At 33.6% G+C, this 22,492-nt stretch overlaps 2 long non-coding RNA genes across 2 annotated transcripts; both read right to left on the bottom strand.

Moving 5' to 3' along the window:
- Positions 1–410: 410 nt before the first annotated feature.
- LOC117324367 lies at positions 411–2,978 on the bottom strand. The gene is made up of 3 exons (XR_004531969.1): positions 2,888–2,978; positions 1,986–2,323; positions 411–515 (listed from the first exon to the last, which is right to left on the bottom strand). It is a non-coding gene; the product is annotated as an uncharacterized LOC117324367 (long non-coding RNA).
- Positions 2,979–10,111: 7,133 nt separating this feature from the next.
- On the bottom strand, positions 10,112–15,076 carry LOC117324366. The gene is made up of 3 exons (XR_004531968.1): positions 14,950–15,076; positions 11,235–11,447; positions 10,112–10,276 (listed from the first exon to the last, which is right to left on the bottom strand). It is a non-coding gene; the product is annotated as an uncharacterized LOC117324366 (long non-coding RNA).
- Positions 15,077–22,492: the final 7,416 nt, after the last annotated feature.

Raw genomic sequence — 22,492 nt, 5'->3', positions numbered from 1 at the left:
AATTTAAAATTATGACTGGGACTGGTCTTGGTATTTGCAGTAAGTTGCTGACTTCATCATTATTTGCATTTATAAATGATTAGTGTTTGCTGGTGAAGAAAGAAAACTACCACGACAGATGCCGTTCAAGTAGAGGTGACAGGAAAACACTTTCTCTTTTTTTAATAGTATTACATCATTTCCTATCCATGTCCATATAGGCCAATTATTGCATTGTTTAAAGACCTGGTGGTATTAATTTCATGAATGTTTTAAATCAGCAAACACATGACATGTAAATAAAATAAATGAATGATATATTTTACTGCCGATTACATGTAAGAACAGCGTGTCCTCCACCTGAAATAAAATCTTTATCACAAACGAAGTATCCGTCGTGTAGAGAGGAACAATGAGTAAAGAATACATAATACATGGCAACACATTTTATTTGTAGAAAATTACACGAGTAAAGGATCACGGTTAAAGAAAGGATAATGAATCACTGGTTATCGTATTTCAAAAAATTTTGTCACCTGAAAAAAATAAAATGCAAGTTTTACTATCTCAACAGAATACAGCGTATATTTCATGTCAATATAACATCTTGATAGCTTTTATTTGATTAAAACTTTTAAATAATAACGCAATCTACGATTCTTTCAATCGTTTGAACGTTTGAGAGAACTGCGAAAATTTGAAACATAAAAAAAAAAAAAAAAAAAGTTGGAAATTCATATGGTTTAAATGAACATAATGTGATGCTCTACGGTAACATGACTAATATAATATATATGAGAATAATAATAATTATGTGGATACATTATATATCACGCCAATATTACAGGACTTTCCCTTATATATACTACCCAAATGTATTCTAAACAAATACATCAATACAAAGGTATCATTCACTGAGAACCCCCTTACAACTTAGATCCGCATTAAATCTAATAATATCGGCTAGATATTAATATGCATGAATACTTAAATTGATAACTCGTTTCTATTTCTGACTGCTTGTTTGTCACTTATATACTTAAAATGTTTGCAATTGCGATCGGTATATATCACTTTATAATTTCTTTCCAGAAGATTTGATTTTTTTTAAGAAAGTTTTGTTTGTATACCTATCAAAGGGACGACAAGCAGGATAGTCTAACGTTATTTAATGATTTCGCCTAAAACTTGCCTAACGTTTTGAAAACCAATACCTGCTTTTGTTTGTTTATGCTATAAACTATCAAATCTCTATTTGAACGTGAACAACTGTAAGATGATATCGACAGTTTTTTGAATGCCGTAGAAATGTCTGTCTAGATCAATTTTGAAAATTAACCAAAATCTTTAAAGACAAATTTAACCTATTCAATCTAATAGCCAAAGGAAATCAGGCTTTTAGCCAAAATCACTCCTGTCAAGCTTTAGAGTCTGGAAAAATATTTTCTCTTCTCACGTAGAAAAAAGGTTAAATATTACGCAAATGCTTGAACTTTAAATGCAGAATGTAGGTAGTTCTATAACGTAACTCTTGGAATCATTTCATGTATTGTAGTGTTGAGACACCGTACCTAACTATCAATATACATTAGATTGAATCCAAATTTTTGATATGCCTTCTATAAGAAGCCATTATTACATATTTGTTTCTTTTTGCTATATACGTCCCAGCTTATGATTTAAAAATATTAACATTTTAGCTCCAAGAAAATGTTTACGGTCTTTTACTGTTCAAATGTCCACATGCATGGATTAATGTTAAAGATATTCAACACTTTTCATCATTTAACAAATTGAATGTGAATTGATCAGGTTATGTTATTTGTTATAGATGCAGCTGTTAATTAATGTTAATGACTTAACACTGAAATACAGTGTAATATCGCCAGAATTAATCAACTCTTAGGAGACCATTAATCTCTTGTTTGCAAAAGTCAATATATTAGATATGGTATTTTTTATCGATTTTAATGTATGTTGTAGATTTGTGAACAAAATATACTTACTAAGTAGTGCAGCCCCTACACCAATGGAAGCTATTGACGTTAGGTCTGGACCACCAAATCCGAATGGCCGTTGAAAGCCAAACGCGCTTTGATAAGGGCTGCCATAGGGATAAGGGCTGCCATAGGGATAAGGGTTGTGAAAGCCACGAAAGTAAGGCTGTTGAAATCCGTAATTATTGAAACCATAGTGACCTCTGCCTTGTCCAAGTAAACGACTTGCACCATAAGCTATAGCGCCTGCTCCTAAAAGATGCTTCAATTTTGCGTCCACCTGACTACTAATCAGACATATCACGAGAATATAGCAGGCTGTGTTGTTTAACTTCATGTTGCTGATTCTATGAAAACAAAATCCGAAAATTTGATATTAAGACATCTGTTTTTTAACATTGCATTATATATTTTTGTTTGTTTAACAGATTTGCGCAAATATTTTATATGGAAACAGTTTAAAGAAAGTGCAGTTGTGCAATCATAATTCAGCATAATGCTTCTCCCGTGAAAAACACAAAAATAAGATTACAGCTACATTATGTACGTTAACAGTATTCAAAAGTATCTTTTCACAAAAACAATACGGAATCCATTATTTATATTAAACACTTTGAAATCTTAATCACCATTTGAAAATAATTTAGAGCACAGATATGTACAAAAAGTTTGACTAGATTCTTTATAGATTTAGGGAAATATGCCCATATTTCTACTGAAGAAACATTTTGTATTTCCCAGATGTTACAATTATTCTGTAATTAGCTCTTAACATAAAAGTCACATAGAAATAAAACAATGAAGAAAATTAATATGATGATAAAACAATGTAAAAAGTAATTCCATTAAATGTTTCTCTAAAGAGATTAACAATACAATATTTTCTAATACGGTAAAGCATTCGTTCCTACCTTGTCAGGATGTAAGTAAGTAAGTGAGGCTAATTAGTAAAGGTGCATTTTATACTCTCCAAATGCATTAAATGCAGTTAAAGGGTTTAAGTATGATGCATACGTTAACATATTCCACCACACATCAATAACGGTTAAAAAGAGGAAGGGTGTAGTCACCGTCAGTGATTGATATACTTTGGTTTAATTGGTGAAGACCGCAGTCCAAAATAACCTTTCTGACGACACGATTTGTATGTATATCGTGTGATAGGAATATTAACTTAAATACATTTCGGATTAAAAAGTTCCTTGAGATATGCGCGTGTTTTGTGAGTGTCCATGCTATATTTGTCTTGATTGCAAAGTTTAGTCCTATTTTTGTGATGATTTAGGCTTCTTTTAGGCCTCATGTGATTGATTGTATATACAATACATATTTTTGCATATATATATCTAATGACTGGTAATGTTCATGCCGCCATATATAACTTGATGTATAATATATCGTGTTGATTTAGGCCAAAATACGTCCATGTGCAGATCCAACAAATGATGTTACTTTGTATGTATAACTTTAGGATGGAGAAATGGCCTGCTGGTTGCTGTATATTTGGCATTTGACATATGTGAAGAATCATCTCCGAACATGATCAATATGATAATTGAACATGTATAATTATCTCTCCGATGATGAACGAACTTCAAAATGATTATTTAAATTTTCAGAATGTAGACACGCCAACAGTAAGTGAAAGTCCAACGAACCACCAGAATCGGACGCAATGGACCGAAAAGACCAATTTAACGTGTTTAACTAAGCATATTATTCCCACAAACCTGTTACACTCAATGCAAGAATCCATTCTTATAAAACATATTATAACCGGTAGACTATATAGAAATATAAGTTGTATTGGTTTTTTTCCGCTCCATCGCGTCCTGAGCGTGAATAGACCTGCATACTAAGTTGTTTGAAAAATGGCATAAAAACAAAAGTGAAGGGTCTATACGGACGGAATAGAACAGCGACATAGGACTAAATGGGTGTTGGGGAAAAATAAATATAACATTAATGTCATAAATGTAAGGCAGGTGTCGTGTCACGCCCGATTTGATTTTATCTGCACCAAAATCTTAGCGACACCAAACGTTGTTGGAGAATTCCACGTTTTCATAAAGAAGTGCGCTTTGGTCCTACATCAGACATGGTGTCAGGGCCAGAGGAAACTCGGGCTATATACATATATATTGTAATGTCTGCTTATTTCAGAATTCTTAATTTGGTCATGTATGCATATGCAATTTCAAAGCATAGAATGTATTTCTGTATAATATGTAGCATTATTTTTTCTTGTAACATGTTTTGTTGAAAATACTGGCAACGACTTGCATATATGGATTTCTGACGGAAACATAACTTGATATTTATATACTACCGATTAACACTTCTGGGAATTTAAGTAAAACATGCAAAGATGGAGAAATTTATTCATTACCAGCAATTCTAATTCTTAAATATCGTTTTGTTTGGCAGAAGATAGCCTTCGAGATTTCTGCATCTAAGGAAAAGGACACGTTTAAAAAAACGAAAACTCTCTCAAATGCAGCGATGATGTATAATGCTTCAACAGCTTACCACGAGATATTTACATCTGAATATCTCTGCCACGATAACAACTAATTAGAAAAAAGTGTTAATGACCATAACTGTCTAGCGCGTGCCTTAAAACGTCATAATGGTATACTTAGAAACGTCGAAAGTTCCCTTTCAAAACAGCTGTTCTACTTGAAGGTTTAAGGCTGATCGTAATAACTAATTTGAATTAATTTATTAGATGCACAAAATTGTACTAAATATGTAAGCATAAAGCTGCCTTTCTATGGTGTTTATAGTTGGTATAAATCATTAGGCTTACTAGAAAAGATGATAGATTACGCTATAACGAATATATAACTACAGCGCGACAGTTCATGCACTTAATGTTTGTTTAGGTTGACCTAAATATGTGTTGGTACACTACACACCAAAGTCGCTCTAATGCTGAATTAGCATAGCAACCCTCCCTCATCACGTGACCCATTTAATCAATGGTCATTTAAGCTGTAGCAGATCAATCAGTTTTCAGAGTGGATACAGCAGCTGCTTTCTTGGTCATCTGAAATCATGCTGGAATTTTGCTTTAAAATCCTACTCCTCCATAGCCCTTTGGTGTGAAAAATCATTGGGGAAGGGCGATCATATTTAATATAAATGAGGTTTGTCCGACCCCAAGAGACAGGGTCGGGGCCCTAAAAGGGAAACTTTGCTAAAATTTTGCTTTAAAATCCTACTTCTCCTTAATCCTTTAGTGGATTTCATCCAAATTGGGTATAAAAATCAGTGGAGGATGTCGATCTTTTTTTTGTATAAATGAGGCTGGTCTGACCCCTAGGGACATAGGCGAAGGGCCCTGAAAGAGGAATTTGCTGAAATTTCGCTTTGAAACCTTACTCCTTCTGATAAAAACCAAATCTTGTATACAGATAATTGGGGAAATGCGATAATATTTTAGGTCGTCTGACCCTAAGGGTCAGGATAACTTATAGTCATCGTGCTTCGTCCGTCGTCGTCCGCCGTGCGTCGTGTGTAAACTTTTCACATTTCAAACTTTTTCTCAAATTCCAACAGTGGGATTGAGCTGAATCCCGCCATGACAGCCAGTTTGAGAAACTTCTTCAGTTGCACTGGTGCCATTGAGCTGGAAATTGGTAAGGATGTTAAGGATCTTTGACATGGCAGCCACGCCGGCCATTTCGTAACCTGATTGCAAAATCATAGTTTTTCTGAATGACACCTTTTTCAAACTTTTTCTCGAGTTCCACCACTGGGATTCAGCTCTAACTTACCTGAAATGATCCTGTGATGGTCTTTACCAAGTGTTGTTATTTTTCGGGTCAGTCACAAATCCAAGATAGCCACCATAGCAGCCATCTTGAAAAAAGCATTCTAAATTTCTTCGCCAGTGGTACTGGTGCCACTGACCTGAAAATTGGTGAGGATGTTAAGGAAAGTGAGTCAATAAAGTGGGGTTTTTTTTGCCATGGCTAACAGTGCCACTTTTCTTGCTACAGAGTATGTATACTACAATAGTAGAATGGTATTTAGAGTCAAATGACCGTGAAGGCCCATGGACCTCTTGTTATTTTTTGCCATCCGTCCCTCCTCCAGCTTGAATTACTTGTTCGGGTTTAAGTGTGTACCTGTTGTTTGTCTGGTGTGATACTGGATTTCGATGTATGCATTTTTATGGGTTTTTTGTTTGGTTTTGTTGTGTACCTTGATCAGGATAGATTTATATAAGGTCTTATAGGTGAGACAACACCGGCCAGCAGGTCTGAGCTTTGGATAAAGCAACCTCCCTGTCTCATTTTAGAGCAGCCGACTCGCTGGAAAATCTCTTAATCAGTTCCAAATTTCTTGCTGTGATACTTACTTGCTTTTCGAATGAGCTTGACTTTAATTCGGTGAATTTTAACTCCCATTCATTATTTATATGTATATATTACACGTTGTTGTTTTTTGTAATTATCTTTTGCAAGCATTTAACAGGTTTTAGTACATACATTCATATACGTTTGCCGAGACAGGTTTTCACAGGTTTTAGTACATACATTCATATACGTTTGCCGAGACTCGCCCCTCTAAGTCACCTTCATGCATAAATCCCTCTTGTTTGTATTTTCGTTTTGGTAATTGAAGTGTTGTTGGCTGTTCAGCTAATTAAATTCTAGTCAGTGCCTGCTGGGAGTCCATCCGTTAATCACGAATTTACATAGATACTCTAGCAACTTACACTTTTGCTCGAGATCGCACCAATCTTTGTCTACTAGCTTAGGATCGCCTTAGCTCTTATAACTTTTTATTCCATTTTCCTTTACTATCATTAATGAGTATCTCTGTAAAATAGGAATTATCTAATTCCACATTATACGAAGTAGAGTTATTTCTTGCTCTTTCAAATGTTAATACTTAATTGATTTATGGTGATAATGCATTGATTACGACGTCTATTTTACTTTATACTAAAATAACATTATTGAACAGGTGTATGAGGATTTTATCATGTTCCCTACTAAATGGGATCGGTATCCTGCTTACTGTAATACTATACATTAAACCAAATCGAGCGTGCACTTACGGACTGAACCGAAAATGAAGGATGGTATGACCGAGTGAACAATTATTTAAGGGGGGTCACAAAGTGCTGAATAAAAACAAATGATATAATATCATTCCGAATAGACATGTTTACGATTCATACCGCAGAGGAATATACATCAAGGCTTATTGTTTTCGAGAGGTTCCATTCCAGTTATTATTCATGAAAGAATAAATTCCCAGGAAATTGATACATCTATTTTAAAACAAATCCAGACCTTCAGTAGATTGCCTTCAGTGAAACAAACATTACATTTATTGTTGTGTACAATGAAACTTCAAACCCACGAAGCAAAAGACTTTAATGTAGTGAACATAATTTACGTAGTCAAAGGTTTCCATAATATTTTGAAATATTTCTCTCCTTTTTCTTGTGATATTTGCTTGTTTCGTAACGTTTTTTAAAAGAGTAAAACATAGCTACATATTATTGCGATGGAATGGAATAAATAATGGATAAATAGAGGTTCCCTAGCAACTGACAGATGTTAATCGTGTTTATACAGATCGAGTTTGTTGAGTTTCAAATTTAGAAAGACACAAGCTTTAATGTGGTTCGCAATGACACCAGCTTTAGATCTGGTTCGCAATGACAGCAATGCGATATCTCACTTTCGTGCTTAGTCTATTTTACAAACGACGCAAACTCAAGATTAATCGACCTTTTCTCGAGGACACCCTTCTACCCAGCCATGCCAAAGTTAAACGCAGGTAAATCCACATAACGTGTTCAGGGTTGATGTTTGGAATTACAGACGAAACAAAAGATTTAGCGAGAGTGTAAAAGTAGTCCGTAGTCAAAGGCCTGAGGTTAGCCAATCAGATTTCTTGGGGAAACGACCAACCAGAAGCTTTGAAAGTGGCTACATACCGCGGCGTGTAGACAAAAACAAAGATATACTATTACTAATTGTATCACGTGCCAAATTAGTTCTAAAACGACAGTAGTTACGGGATAAATTAGGACAAATATTTCCAAAAGCTATAAATATGGTAACAGATTACTTGTTGTAAATTACATTACCTTATTTCAATTTTGTTTCCAGCATAAATGCTACAAATGAATTTGTGAGTACCGATATTAAGATAAAATCATGACTCTAACTCAAAATCGACAAAAACAAACAAATATCGATATATCTGTATGAAGACCCTTGAAAACGTCCCGAAAGAATAAAAGTCTTCTATTTCATCAACAACACCAGCTATGCAGTCTGAGTAAGTTCAGGTTGTGTTACATTCTCTTACTTAAAATTAGAGTGTTGACAATCAACGAGGCATATCAACGATCATTCAACACGACCGACTTAATTTAATATCGAACAAGGCCTTTCCCATGATCTTTAGCAACCCGAATCTCTCGAAATGTTGTGTAGTGGTTTTAGACATTTGTCACAGAGATCTGATAATGGGAACAAATCCTTGAATATCGAATCAACTGGGAAATGTTATAATTGCGGATAGAGGAAGCAGGAGTGTTACTATATGAAAATGGAAGATTAACAATGTGGAAATTTAAATGATCGGGCTTATAATATTATGATTAGGTAATCACTGTTAACACTGTGTTCCATGTATTGAAATAAAATCACCGGAGAAAAATGCCTGGAAGATATTCTTTCTTCTAGCGTCCAATAGAGGGAAACGTTTGACTGCTCATGATTTTGATTAAGAAAGTTGTTTGATCAAAGTAGTTTATTTAAAGCATTGTCATAATGATTATTGTGATTATTCAAGCCGTAATTAGTAGTCATTGTGAAACGTCTTAAAGTACATAATGTAAACGAGGTCCTCTTTTCTTATACACACATCCATTATCTGTGACTGACAATGAGCATATTGTCTTGAAACTTAATTAAGTGTAAAAAAAGGTAGGAATCAAACTGTTAATTGGTTACTGAAACCTGAGGAATGATCGGGGAATATACATCAATATGACAAAGCACATGGTATTTACGCTTTGAAGATATCGCTAGAAAGCATAACAGGTTTAACAAAACAATGGACATATTTGACAGTTATAAAGTAGCTTGATTTCTATATCTTTTTAGATTGTTGGTGATACTAAAATTAGCCAAAAGTAATGAATAAAAAGTGTTCAGTAATTTGAAAAATTTCTCTAAATATAACTCGTCAGAACTGCACAGTTCATGGTGTATTTCATTGGTATACAATATGCGATGTCATCATGCTAATATGACCCTTACTCCAAAAGAGACACAAGCAAACAAGTTAATCTTTAAACGATAAAATTAAAAACAAGCTATTTTGCAGTACGGTGATCAGGTTATAAGAAGGCAGAACTTAGTATCGATATGTTCCTTACGGCGATCAGTTCTATAAAATGGTAACACTTAGGACTGGTATATTATTAACAGTGATGGGGTCTATAAAATGGTAACATCTAGTACTGGTATATTATTAACAGTGATGAGGTCTATACAATAGTAACACCTATTATTGGTATGTTATTAACAGTGATCAGGTCTATACAATGGTAACATCTAGTACTGGTATATTATTAACAGTGACCAGGTCTATACAATAGTAACACCTATTATTGGTATGTTATTAACAGTGATCAGGTCTATACAATGGTAACATCTAGTACTGGTATATTATTAACAGTGATGAGGTCTATAAAATGGTAACATCTAGTAATGGTATATTATTAACAGTGATGAGGTCTATAAAAGGGTAACATCTAGTACTGGTATATTATTAACAGTGACCAGGTCTATACAATAGTAACACCTATTATTGGTATGTTATTAACAGTGACCAGGTCTATACAATGGGAACACCTAGTACTTGTGTTCATTTATAGTCTATTGCTGTAGATAGGACAAAAATAAGTGTATTTCGTGACCCTGATTCTATTCATTACTTGACCGTAATACCATTCAAAGCTTGGCCTTAATACCATTCATTGGTTGACTTTGGTCCCATTCCTTATAGCACTCAAAGCCACAGTTTATATATATTTTCTTTCCGTTTGTGGTTTGTTGATGTTATAATCGCAAGAAACAAGATGACAAAAAGAAAATCGTTAAGATATTTTTATTATCTACACACACATATATATATATTGATACAATAAAACTTTTTTGATTACCAGCACATACTTTTGAAATGCTATGTTACTTTTATTGTACAATGTTAAATGATTAAGGTGTAATTGATTTGCGGCTTCAGCGGGTTCTATCCATCTGTAAAGAAAAATGATGTTGTTGTGAAGATGATTTTGAATAATGGTATATTTTGCCTTACATAACAATTAATTACGAATAGTTACTTAGATAATGATTACAGCGCAATTGTCCAGAAATTTGTCATGTAATCGCCGAGACCAATGATCGAACAATTAAAGGTAATACGTGACAACAGTAATGATACAAAATAAAGGTTTTGTACCATATGATATTAGAGCAAACTACAAAATTGATATTCAAACGGACATCCTACAGCAGTTTAAGAATAATGTGTATAAATGCAATCCAATTGTCATATCACTGTCCATAGGAGAGAAACGCCCAAGAGGGTACAACTGAATAGGACTATAGATAAGACAAAACAGAAAATATCCAGGTCTAATGTATTAATTAAGGGGTATCCGCTATGTGTTAATAAGATACAATATATATTGTTGAGTTATATCACAAAGCTACTGATGTAACTCATATATTGACTGATCACCAAAACCTTTAGAGAGATCGAGAGGCCAGTTGAGGCAGGATCAGGACCACCACTTCGACTTTACTGAGATACATAAGTACATGACCCTAAATCCATCCATCATTGACATATTAAAATATCAAGATGTACCAATAATTTTGTCACGGCTCCCTTATCATAATATCTAATACATCCATCTGTAAAGACACTAGATTGGTGTTTATTGGTTTTGTATATCAGATGTTGACAACTATAAAAATAAATTGAATTAATTGTTTGAAATCTTAGACATGTACGGCAGTTACCATTATAACCTAATGAGATATCTACCTGTCACATCTTTATTAAGACTAGAAAAGACAGGTATTGTTGTAGCATAAAGTTTCCAAATTTCCCCCGTTTGATCGTTTGAAATTGATATCGTTTGAAGTCTACATCGTTTGAAACCGATCTCATTTGAATTCGATATCGTGTAAATAATGATCTACTTACAATAGCGTCCACGGCCCCAGTGTCCTCGTCCCCATCTACCATACCCGCCGTAGTATGGCCTCGGATAATAGCCCCCGTGAAATCCACCCCTACGTCTACCAAGAGCGGAACCGAGCAGACCTCCGACAAGAAAGGAGCCGAAATTTCCCTGACTTAGCACCACTCCATTCAGGCAAATAAATACTAGCACAGCAATAATGAGCTTCATGATTTCTGTAAAACGAACCAACGCAAAGAAACGATTTTAGAATGGTAAATCTTGTTTTGTGATCGTAAGGAACAGTTAAAGTAAGAGACATATTTTTAAATAGCTTTCTTGGAACACAACAGCGTATACAGGATGATAAATATACTCTAGATATTATGCTTATAACAATTTTAGTCTAGATATCATACGCATAGCCATTTTAGTCTGGATACTATACATATAGCCAATTTAGTGTAGATAATACACGTATAGCCATTTTAGTCTGGATACTATACATATAGCCAATTTAGTGTAGATAATATACGTATAGCCATTTTAGTCTGGATACTATACATATAGCCAATTTAGTGTAGATAATACACGTATAGCCATTTTAGTCTGGATACTATACATATAGCCAATTTAGTGTAGATAATACATGTATAGCCATTTTAGTCTGGATACTATACATATAGCCAATTTAGTGTAGATAATACATGTATAGCCATTTTAGTCTGGATACTATACATATAGCCAATATTTAGTGTAGATAATACACGTATAGCCATTTTAGTCTGGATACTATACATATAGCCAATTTAGTGTAGATAATATACGTATAGCCATTTCAGTCTGGATACTATACATATAGCCAATTTAGTGTAGATAATACACGTATAGCCATTTTAGTCTGGATACTATACATATAGCCAATTTAGTGTAGATAATACACGTATAGCCATTTTAGTCTGGATACTATACATATAGCCAATATTTAGTGTAGATAATACACGTATAGCCATTTCAGTCTGGATACTATACATATAGCCACTTTAGTGTAGATAATACACGTATAGCCATTTTAGTCTGGATACTATACATATAGCCAATTTAGTGTAGATAATACACGTATAGCCATTTCAGTCTGGATACTATACATATAGCCAATTTAGTGTAGATAATACACGTATAGCCATTTCAGTCTGGATACTATACATATAGCCAATATTTAGTGTAGATAATACACGTATAGCCATTTTAGTCTGGATACTATACATATAGCCAATTTAGTGTAGATAATACACGTATAGCCATTTTAGTCTGGATACTATACATATAGCCAATTTAGTGTAGATAATACACGTATAGCCATTTTAGTCTGGATACTATACATATAGCCAATTTAGATAATACACGTATAGCCATTTTAGTCTGGATACTATATATATAGCCAATTTAGTGTAGATAATACACGTATAGCCATTTTAGTCTGGATACTATACATATAGCCAATTTAGTGTAGATAATATACGTATAGCCATTTTAGTCTGGATACTATACATATAGCCAATTTAGTGTAGATAATACACGTATAGCCATTTCAGTCTGGATACTATACATATAGCCAATATTTAGTGTAGATAATACACGTATAGCCATTTCAGTCTGGATACTATATATATAGCCAATTTAGTGTAGATAATACACAATAGCCATTTCAGTCTGGATACTATACATATAGCCAATTTAGTGTAGATAATACATGTATAGTCATTTCAGTCCAGACATTATACGTATACCCATTTAATTCTAGATATTTTACGTATATCCATTTTAAACTAGATGTTTAACGTATAGTCAATTTTAAACTAGATAGTATGCGTATAGCATTTTAGTCTGAATATTCTAGATAAACGTAAAACCATTTTAGTTTAGATATTATACGTATGGCAGTTTTAGTCGGGATATCATACGTTTAGCCATTTTAGTTTAGATGTCATACGTTTAGCCATTTTAAGGTACATATTATTCGTATATCAATTTTAGTTTAGCTATCACACGTATAGTCATTTTGGTCTATATATCAAACGTATAGCCATTGTAGTCTAGATACTCGTACAACCATTTAAGTTTAGATATCATACGTATAGCCATTTTAGTCTAGATATCATACGTTTAGCCATTTTAGTCTAATTTGTATACGTATAGCCATTGTAGTCTAGGTATTATACGTATAGCCATTGTAGTCTAGGTATTATACGTATAGCCATTGTAGTCTAGGTATTATACGTATAGCCATTGTAGTCTAGGTATTATACGTATAGCCATTGTAGTCTAGGTATTATACGTATAGCCATTGTAGTCTAGGTATTATACGTATAGCCATTGTAGTCTAGGTATCATACGTATAGACATTGTAGTCTAGGTATTATACGTATAGACATTTTAGTCTACATATTCGTAAAACCATTTTAGTAAAGTTATTAAACGTATGGCTTTTTTAGTCTAGATACTATATGTATAGCCATTTTAGTCTAGATATCATACTGATAGCCGGTTCAGTTTAGATATTGTATGTATATCCATTTAAGTCTAGATATCATTCTTATAGCCATTTTAGTCCAGATATCATACATATAACAATTTTAGTCTAGATATACGTAAAATCATTTTAGTTTAAATATTATACGTATGGCATTTTAAGTTTTGATATCATACGTATATCATTTTTAGTCTAGATATCATGTGTATAGTCATTTTAGAACACTTGACATTTTATAACTCTTGGAACAAAGTATATAGCTTTAGGCTGCAATATAAAAATGCTACCACAGAACACGAACTTCAAAGTACAATTCTACACTAACACAGCCTCAATCAGGAACGGATAAATACATACAGTACTCACTGATGCCACCTAGTTCCCCATCGTTAAGTTTTTTTGAAGCAAAAGTATTTACCTATTGAAGAATTATTCAATATTATGAGAGACCGAAATGTCAAATATCCTGTGGATAATTAATACCGATCTCAACGTGGAATTTAGCGAACTAAACAGTCAAAAGCTCAAGATTTTTTACATGACGAACCTGTAACCTTTATGTTGCTAAAAATGTTGAAAATAACAATTCCTGTTACTTTTTCACCCTAGTTACCACAATAGCTATCAGAATGTTTAATCGAGAGATGGCGCAACTTATAAAGGTCACCCGATAATTCATATTTCGCAAATTGACTACATGTATTATTCGATTAGTTTTACAAATTCGCTGACCGTGGATACGAAGACGGCTAGGGACAAGGCTGATAAAAACCAGTTTGGAACTTGCTTAATGAGTGACGTGGATTTGCGTTCAAGACGAGAGTACGTTAACACCTAAAGCGTAGCGTCAAGTACATTGTACTTAAAGATCGAAGGCAAACATGTATGTGCCGAGACATTTTCTGTTAGTCGCTGGAGGCACTTGCTTTCACGGACAAAAACTTTGATTAACGTTATTTTGAGATTTTTGTCAATACACAGTTTACATTTGCAACGCACAAGAGACCTACACGTACGTTGTTCGGGAAATATATATTGTCTTTAATCAGTGCCGTTTTATCACTGACATAGTATTACATGTATGCACGATTAATTATTTTGACATAGTTATTGAAATATAGAAATAGTACTAAATTAAATTCTTCATGTGAGCCACAAAATCAAAGTTACTTTAGTCTTGAAATAAAAAATGAAAATATACAAACCTTTTCTGCAATCTGTTAGTTGATTATTTTGCTAAATGAATATGCTCCGATTTCTTCGTGGTCAGGTCTTTTATACTGACCAGTGACTTTATTGTTTTTGTTTGGTTTGTTTACAAGGCGTGTCCACTATAAACATAGCCAATCGACTGTGTCCATCTCACTAAAGTATGAGGAAACAATCGATGCGTCATAGGTCAATGGAGAAAACATACAAGCTGACCACAATGGTCATTAGGAATGCATGTTTATATATGATTATGATAACGACAGGTGAGTGATATCGGTACTGTATTGTAACAATCGACGTTATTCTGTATGCTTACAGTATGTACAGATACATCATCAAATGGCCATAATGGACAGCGTAGTCAAAGACCTTTGTAAAATTATCCCTGCTATTTGCACCATTAGAAAAAAATAAACATTATCACAGTTTAAAAAGACAACAAGGAAACATAGATTGACATCCTGATTCTTTCGAAGTATCATAATCCCTTTTGCTATTTTTGTTCGATGTCTGTTGATATATCTACCGACTCTATAGTCACTGTGCTTGTTCTAGAAAATGTTAAATAACCCGAATCTGACTAGATTCCCACGGCGGGTGTCGTCGTGACCTAGATTTGTATGGCGGGTGTCGTCGTGACCTAGATTTGTATGGCGGGTGTTGTCGTGACCTAGATTTCCACGGCTGTTGTCGTCGATGAAACGGAAGAATGTTACCTTTCTGAATCACCTGGTCGTATTCCTTAAAACCCTTTCCAGGCTCAATACATAATTAGAGCGCACGCTTAAATGATTTTGGTGATAAATCTTATACATGAATTAACACTTTTTCATTGATTCGAAGAAACTTTGGTAAGACTTTAAATAAAATTCTTTTCGATGATTTTTATGTTAACATCATGAGTGAAGCGAGTTTATAGGGAGTTTGGTTAAAAACAGATTTCATGCTCGAGCAGGAAAATTATTTCATCATCACAGGTACTGGTTTTATTCTGATTGTATTCCAACAGTTTCCGTCAAAATCTATACTTTTGTTCTTATTATGGATTCCTTAGATTGATTTTGAGTTTTGAATGTCGGTATTATCTATTGTGTTTGTTAAAGGGACTAAATGATTAGATTTCATTTATGTTCTCCGTGCATTAGGTTTCCGGAAAACATTGCGTACTTGGAATTTGTTTACAAAATTATGGTAATTCTTGTGAAATATTGGCAATGTTGATCAACTTCAAATATCGCTTAACAACACTGGAAGTTGTATCTGTTGCGATTCGTTTTTTATCGGAGAGTCGGGTGCGTCACTTGATTTCAGTAACCCCGCATTCAACCGACGAAAATTGTATAACAATTGTCACGTGGAGATAGAACACGTGAATATTTTGTTATCGGATGACTTATGGTCTCTAGGAACATCAATCGCTATTCATTATTTTTGACTGATCACTTGAAACAGATTAAGGTACATAACATGTTTTGATTGACCCCAGGAGTAACATGTAAAATGATAACATTCGGCGATGGGGCCCCCGATGGTGACCTTGTTCAGTTTGTATGAACTTATGAATGTAGTTCATTTAAGGCAAATGTCCTGCAACCGAATGTGGCTTTTCAAAATAGCCACTTAAACCAATGCGCTGTGTACTTATCCCGATAAATACAACATAATGTTCAATCTCATATCGGTTTGTGTTTCTATATTGTGATGGTTGTTTATTTCTCAAATGACTCATGACTTGGTTTATCTACTAATCAGACGGACAGTGTCTTACTAAAACTTTATCTTCTACTGCGCTGCACAAGGTCTGACACATTCGCACAAACCTGTAAAACCGGTCAACATATGCTCTAACTTGGCATCATTCTCTTAATGTCTGCTCTTCCCACGCCATGTGTTGTTTACCTGTATAATATATTAATACTATATACTTACACTACTACAGTACATTTATACAGTGGTAGTGTTATAATTGACCACGTCGCATTTATTGTGTTTTGTAGGTTAATGTTTGACTCTACACACTGTAATGGGGTCACCGCGTGTATGATAGCTAATTACTCAAACATTCGTATCATCAATACATAAGTATTTCGTGTGTGCTTACATACAGTAGTACATTTAGAATAACGGGTTTATACAAACATCCTATCACTAAGATACAGAATAACTGGTCTGTGAACATCGTATCGATACGGTAGAGTTTTGCATAAAGCACAAAAGTGAATAGCACATTTAAATGAAACAATAATTATAGATTCATCATATAACAAATAATGAATACAAATACATCCTTCTAGGAAAGTAAAAGAAATAGCTAATTTAGGTTATTGCGTAATGATTGATTGATTGATGAGACTTAGCGTCCTTGTTCGGTTATAACCGAGTTTAGGACACTAAGGGGGAATGTTGTAGGTCGTGGCACTACTGGGAGCAATTCCACATTTTATCATCGCCAAATGATCTAATATAGGATAGGACAGACGATTAACTCTATGTCTAAACAAATTTTAGGACTGTCACTGAATTGCCTTTTTACCTAAATCATCCTAGTATAAACCTATATAAACCTATACCCTGTGGCGGCTAGTAATTAGCCTACTCTTTTAATGTAAGATGTTCTCGTCTGAGAGGTAAGGGGGCTTCACCTGCCTCTCTTAATAAACTATTTATGTAGGTTTTTTAATTTCCGTTAGCGCTACTCTTAAGGCTGAATGTTAAATTCCATCTAGATTTAATACTGTATCGCTAGCTGTATTGTATACCTGGCAACCAAAATTTAAGGCTTTAGATAACATTAATTGGGTAGTTTTATTGGCGCCAAATTTATATCAATCAAGAAATATACCTCATGGTGTTTATTGCCTTTTGGTTAGTTTATGGTCTATTATCATGCCTAAATACCTAACTTGTTTTTTTTTTTTTTTTTCAAATTTGAGTTAAGTTTGTCCTAGTTATAATGCTGGAAGTTTCTTACTTTTGGAGAAATACATAGCTATTGTTTTCTGTTTGGATGGTTTAAATCACCACTTAATAGCTAACTCTTTGATTGCTGTCAAAATTGTCTGGATATGTTGGTTGAATATCAAATGTTTTTGCTCGTACAAATGCATCCGTTATCTGCAAATTTCGCTAACCTGGTGTTATTATGAAGCGTTTCTGACAGATTATTAATGTTACGCTGCCCTGTGCTACACCGTTCTCTTGTTCATATCGATCTAATAACGTGTCATGCATTCTAACCTGGATCTTACGGTGTGTTTAGGAAGCTACTTACAAATTTAGATATGTTACCAGTTATACCATGAGTTTTAAGTGATACTAAAGGACCAGCATGCCAAATGAGATCGTATGCTTTTTCTAGATCTAAATAAGAAGCTATTGTGCTTAGTTCTTAGGTTTAATTTTAGGTTCAAACCTTTTTTAATATCTGAGGTGAGTCAAAGATGGGGGTCTAGTGTAGATCTACCTTTACGGAACACACTCTGTTCCTCGTTTATGATACCTTAGCTTTCAAGTGAATGTACTAGCCTGTTATTTACCATAGTTTCGATAATTTTACAGAGATGTGGTGTTAATGCGATGGGCCTATATGATGCAGATTTCTGATGATTTTTACCTCGTTTTAATAAAGGTATAAACACGACTTTTTTCCACGCTTCGGGTATAGTTTCCTGTTACCATATGTGATTTATAAGTTTTAGTATTATTTCTGTAATGTTCTTTGTACAGTGTTTGATGATGGTGTATGAAATGTTGCCATCACCTGGCGATGTGTTTTTCTTGATCTGAAATGCCTGATTGTATTCTGTGATTGTAAATGGGCAGTTCAGCTCACCTGTATTGGGGCCTGGGTCACTTATTACGTCATCTATGTTAGCTTTATTTAGTTTAAATCCAGGGGTTAAATTGTCATTACTGCTAACGCTCGGATATTGTTTAGCTAGAGTATCGGCCTTTTCCTTATCGGTAATGTTGTTTTTACCTAATATAGGGATTTCTGATCTACTAATTCCCTGAATGGTTTTGACCTTGAACCGTACATTTTTTAGATTTATTTTGTTATGTAATGATGAGCAAAACTCTTTCCTATGATGTTGTTTTGCCTTTCGGATAATGTTGTTGAAATTTGTTTTGCCCATCATTTATTTCACTATTCTTTTTTAGTTTCTTGGCTAACCTACACTCATCATTCCACCATGGATTGTGTTGTTGGTTTTTTTTTGTTTTTTTTTTTTATCTTTTAGTCTTTGGCTTTCCTGATGCTTTAGGGATATACACTGATGCTAGGTCTAAAATTGTTCTTGTTAAATTATAACTAAATATATTTTCATTTTCGTCATAAATTTCATCAATTTGAATGTTTTCCATTAATAAATTAAATTGATTCCAATTTGATTTATTTAAAACACATCTAGAGGGTTATTTAATAGTGTTAACATGGGATTTAGAATTAAAATGAGCCAAAACTTGGTAATGTTCTGATCCCAAAGTGCTATCAATGGTATTCCAATAGCTACAATTACTCGCTGAATTGGGTGTTGCTAGTGTGATATCTAGATGTGATTCGATAGCTCGAGCTATATCTACTCTAGTTGGTTTACTCTTGTTTAGTATGGTTAGACCAGTCTGAACTGCCCATTCGTATATAGTGTCTCCAAGTTTGTTGTTTTTAGTGCTCCCCCAAAGTGTACGATGTCCATTAAAATGGTGTGTTCCCCGAACGCCTACATATTTAGAACAATAGACAGAGACATCAAAGGAAGGGTAATTATAGTCTGTTTCATACATGTTCTGTATTTACCTGAGATATTTTACCTGTATTTTACCTGTAGAAATCACTTGACAACTAAAGAAAACCAAGACACTAGCATATAAATTTCAACATTTTATTTAAATAGAATTATGAAATTTATAGTATAGTATAGTATTAATCACATTGATATATAAGTTATATAAGAGCATTAGAATTCTGCAAGTTAATATATCTTTATATCTTATTTTGAAAACAACACTATGAGAATCTTAATAATATATTGAGCACTTGAAATGTACATGTACATATATGCTTATACATTTTGGAATATCACTATTATAATCTTAGAATGTTACATTTTTTATACTATAACATATTTTGAAAGGAATAACACTATTAGAAACATACTGTAACGTTACAGGACGGACAAAATTAAAATCAACAAATAGACACAGAAAAACTGTAACAGGCATGTAAATATACATGTACGCAGTTGGAACAAATTAACAAATATATTTCCACAGTGTTATAAAATACATTAAGATATAGATGCAAAACACATTGTACCAATGGCATAATTTACTTGCTGAGAGGCGACGTGCATGAAAATCGCATATTGTTGACAGCCTCTTTGATACATACACGATAAAGCAATGTCCATATGTTACATCACTACACACATTTTACTTAAATGGAGCTCGGAGGCTGCATCGGCGTAAGATATGATATCAATGGTTTGGTTATCCAGTCTCTGTTTAAGGACAAGGCGAGTGTCGATGTTTCTGTACCTTCAGCGCGACGTTGAATTCTAGTTATCTCATTAGTAGCCTGTATGTCCTTTAATGTCCGTATAATGGTGAAGATGTTGGGATGTACATGCATGGTGTACGATCTTTTTGAATTTCCTGTGCCAGGCTTCTAAGTGGATTGGTCGTCCTTGGTCGTTGTTGTAGTGGTTTCAAACGGTTCTGTCTCCCTCTATCCTTTTGTGCTCGGAACCTTACAACCTTACGTCTTTTCAGTGGTGTAGTGGTATAAGTGGCAATACAGCTGCGGGGCGAACCAGTCTCCTAGTGTCGTCGTTGTATTGGGTGAAATGGAAAAGCATCCCTTGATGTTGGTCCACAGGAAGATGGTGAGGAGTGCAAACTGGTGATAATTTTGAAGTTTATATAGATACATACATGTAGCTCAAGTATTCATCTTCAAGTGTTATGCCATCCCGTAGCCAGGGCTACATCACAGCTCACCGTTTTAACTGATCTTGATCAGTAAAATGAGCGATTTTTACTTATCAACATCATTATCTTCAGTCTTTGTGATATCAGAGAGGTGTTCAAATGAGATAAGAGAGCCGTTTGAGTATAACTTGTAATTAAAAACAAAGCAAAGTATTTGATTTACATTTTGGTTTGATGAAATTGATAATTAAAGAATTATTAATGAATATTTTACAATATTAATTTCAATGAATTATTAATTTATATTTTATGCAATGAATTATTAATTAATTTTAATTTGATAGTTATTAATATTTATTAATTAGATCATTTCTTATTTGTTTAAATACGTATTGACAAATATCATGTGCATATATAGGTAATTCTAAAATATTATATTTTTGTCCAGTATTTATTCATTGAATATTGACCTTTGATTTTGATGAGAAATACTATAAAATCTACAGGTAACACACGCAGGTAAAATACAGGTGACTTAAGTGACTTCACCAGAACAGACTATAATTACTGTACAAACATACTCAGTAGGGTGTTATTTCAAAATGTAGGCGTTCAGGGAATCAGCCATTAAAATCTCCGGTAACTATAATGTTGTTTATGTCGGTGTTTTATACGAGATCAACCAGAGAGTTAAATGACATTGGTTTTGTTGGTGAGAAGTATATGTTGAATATATTGTAGGTTATTTTGTAACTTAGTTTATTCTGTTACATTTACATTTGTACGTTATTGTGTTATTTAAGTAGTTGTGTAATTTACGTTATTGTTTAATTGTTGTATAATTGGGTTATTGTTTTTATCTCATTGTTTAATTAGGTTATTGTGTAAGGTAGGTCATTGTATAATTACATAATGCATAACAACTTAAGCCATTTGTGGTAACATTGATTATAGATACAGGTAAAGGTGTATACAGGAATTTATATAGATACTAAGTTATATACAAACCATATATATTGTACGATAGGTTGATGGCATGTGTACATATACGTGTGAATAAATTTATCATATTCAATGAGAATTGCAAACGTACACTATTAGAATGTATATTTTAATACATTTCTAAGCTAAAAGACACAGTATCAACCACACTCATGCGAAAAAATATATCCAGTTTTCAAAGAAACGGCTCTCAAGATGAATACATGGATATAATACATGTAAATACCTTTTATTGTTTTGTTTCCACTTTTATAATAGATAATTAGGGAGATACTGAAGATTGTTTCACGCCAACTATTCTCGTATTGATGAATATATATACATATAAAAAACAAAAACAAAACAGAAACAAATAATTATAATAAAAAAATAAATAAATGAATAATTAAATAAAACATTAACATAGCCGAGGCTTTGTGAGGATAAATCTAAGAGCCTGTGACATTAAAGCAGACGATGTTCTTGTAAGTATATATCTAAGATCCTATGACATTAAAGCCTATGACTTTTTTAGAAGATTTATCCCAGATCCTATGACATTAATACAGACGACGTTTTTGTGAAGATATATCTAGGATCCCATGACATTGAAACGGGCGCTGC

The sequence above is a fragment of the Pecten maximus genome, chromosome 3 (assembly GCF_902652985.1).
Source record: "Pecten maximus chromosome 3, xPecMax1.1, whole genome shotgun sequence".
NCBI classification, from domain to species: domain Eukaryota; kingdom Metazoa; phylum Mollusca; class Bivalvia; order Pectinida; family Pectinidae; genus Pecten; species Pecten maximus.
Note: the sequence above shows the minus strand (reverse complement) of the source record. Positions and strands in the feature narration are given on the sequence as shown.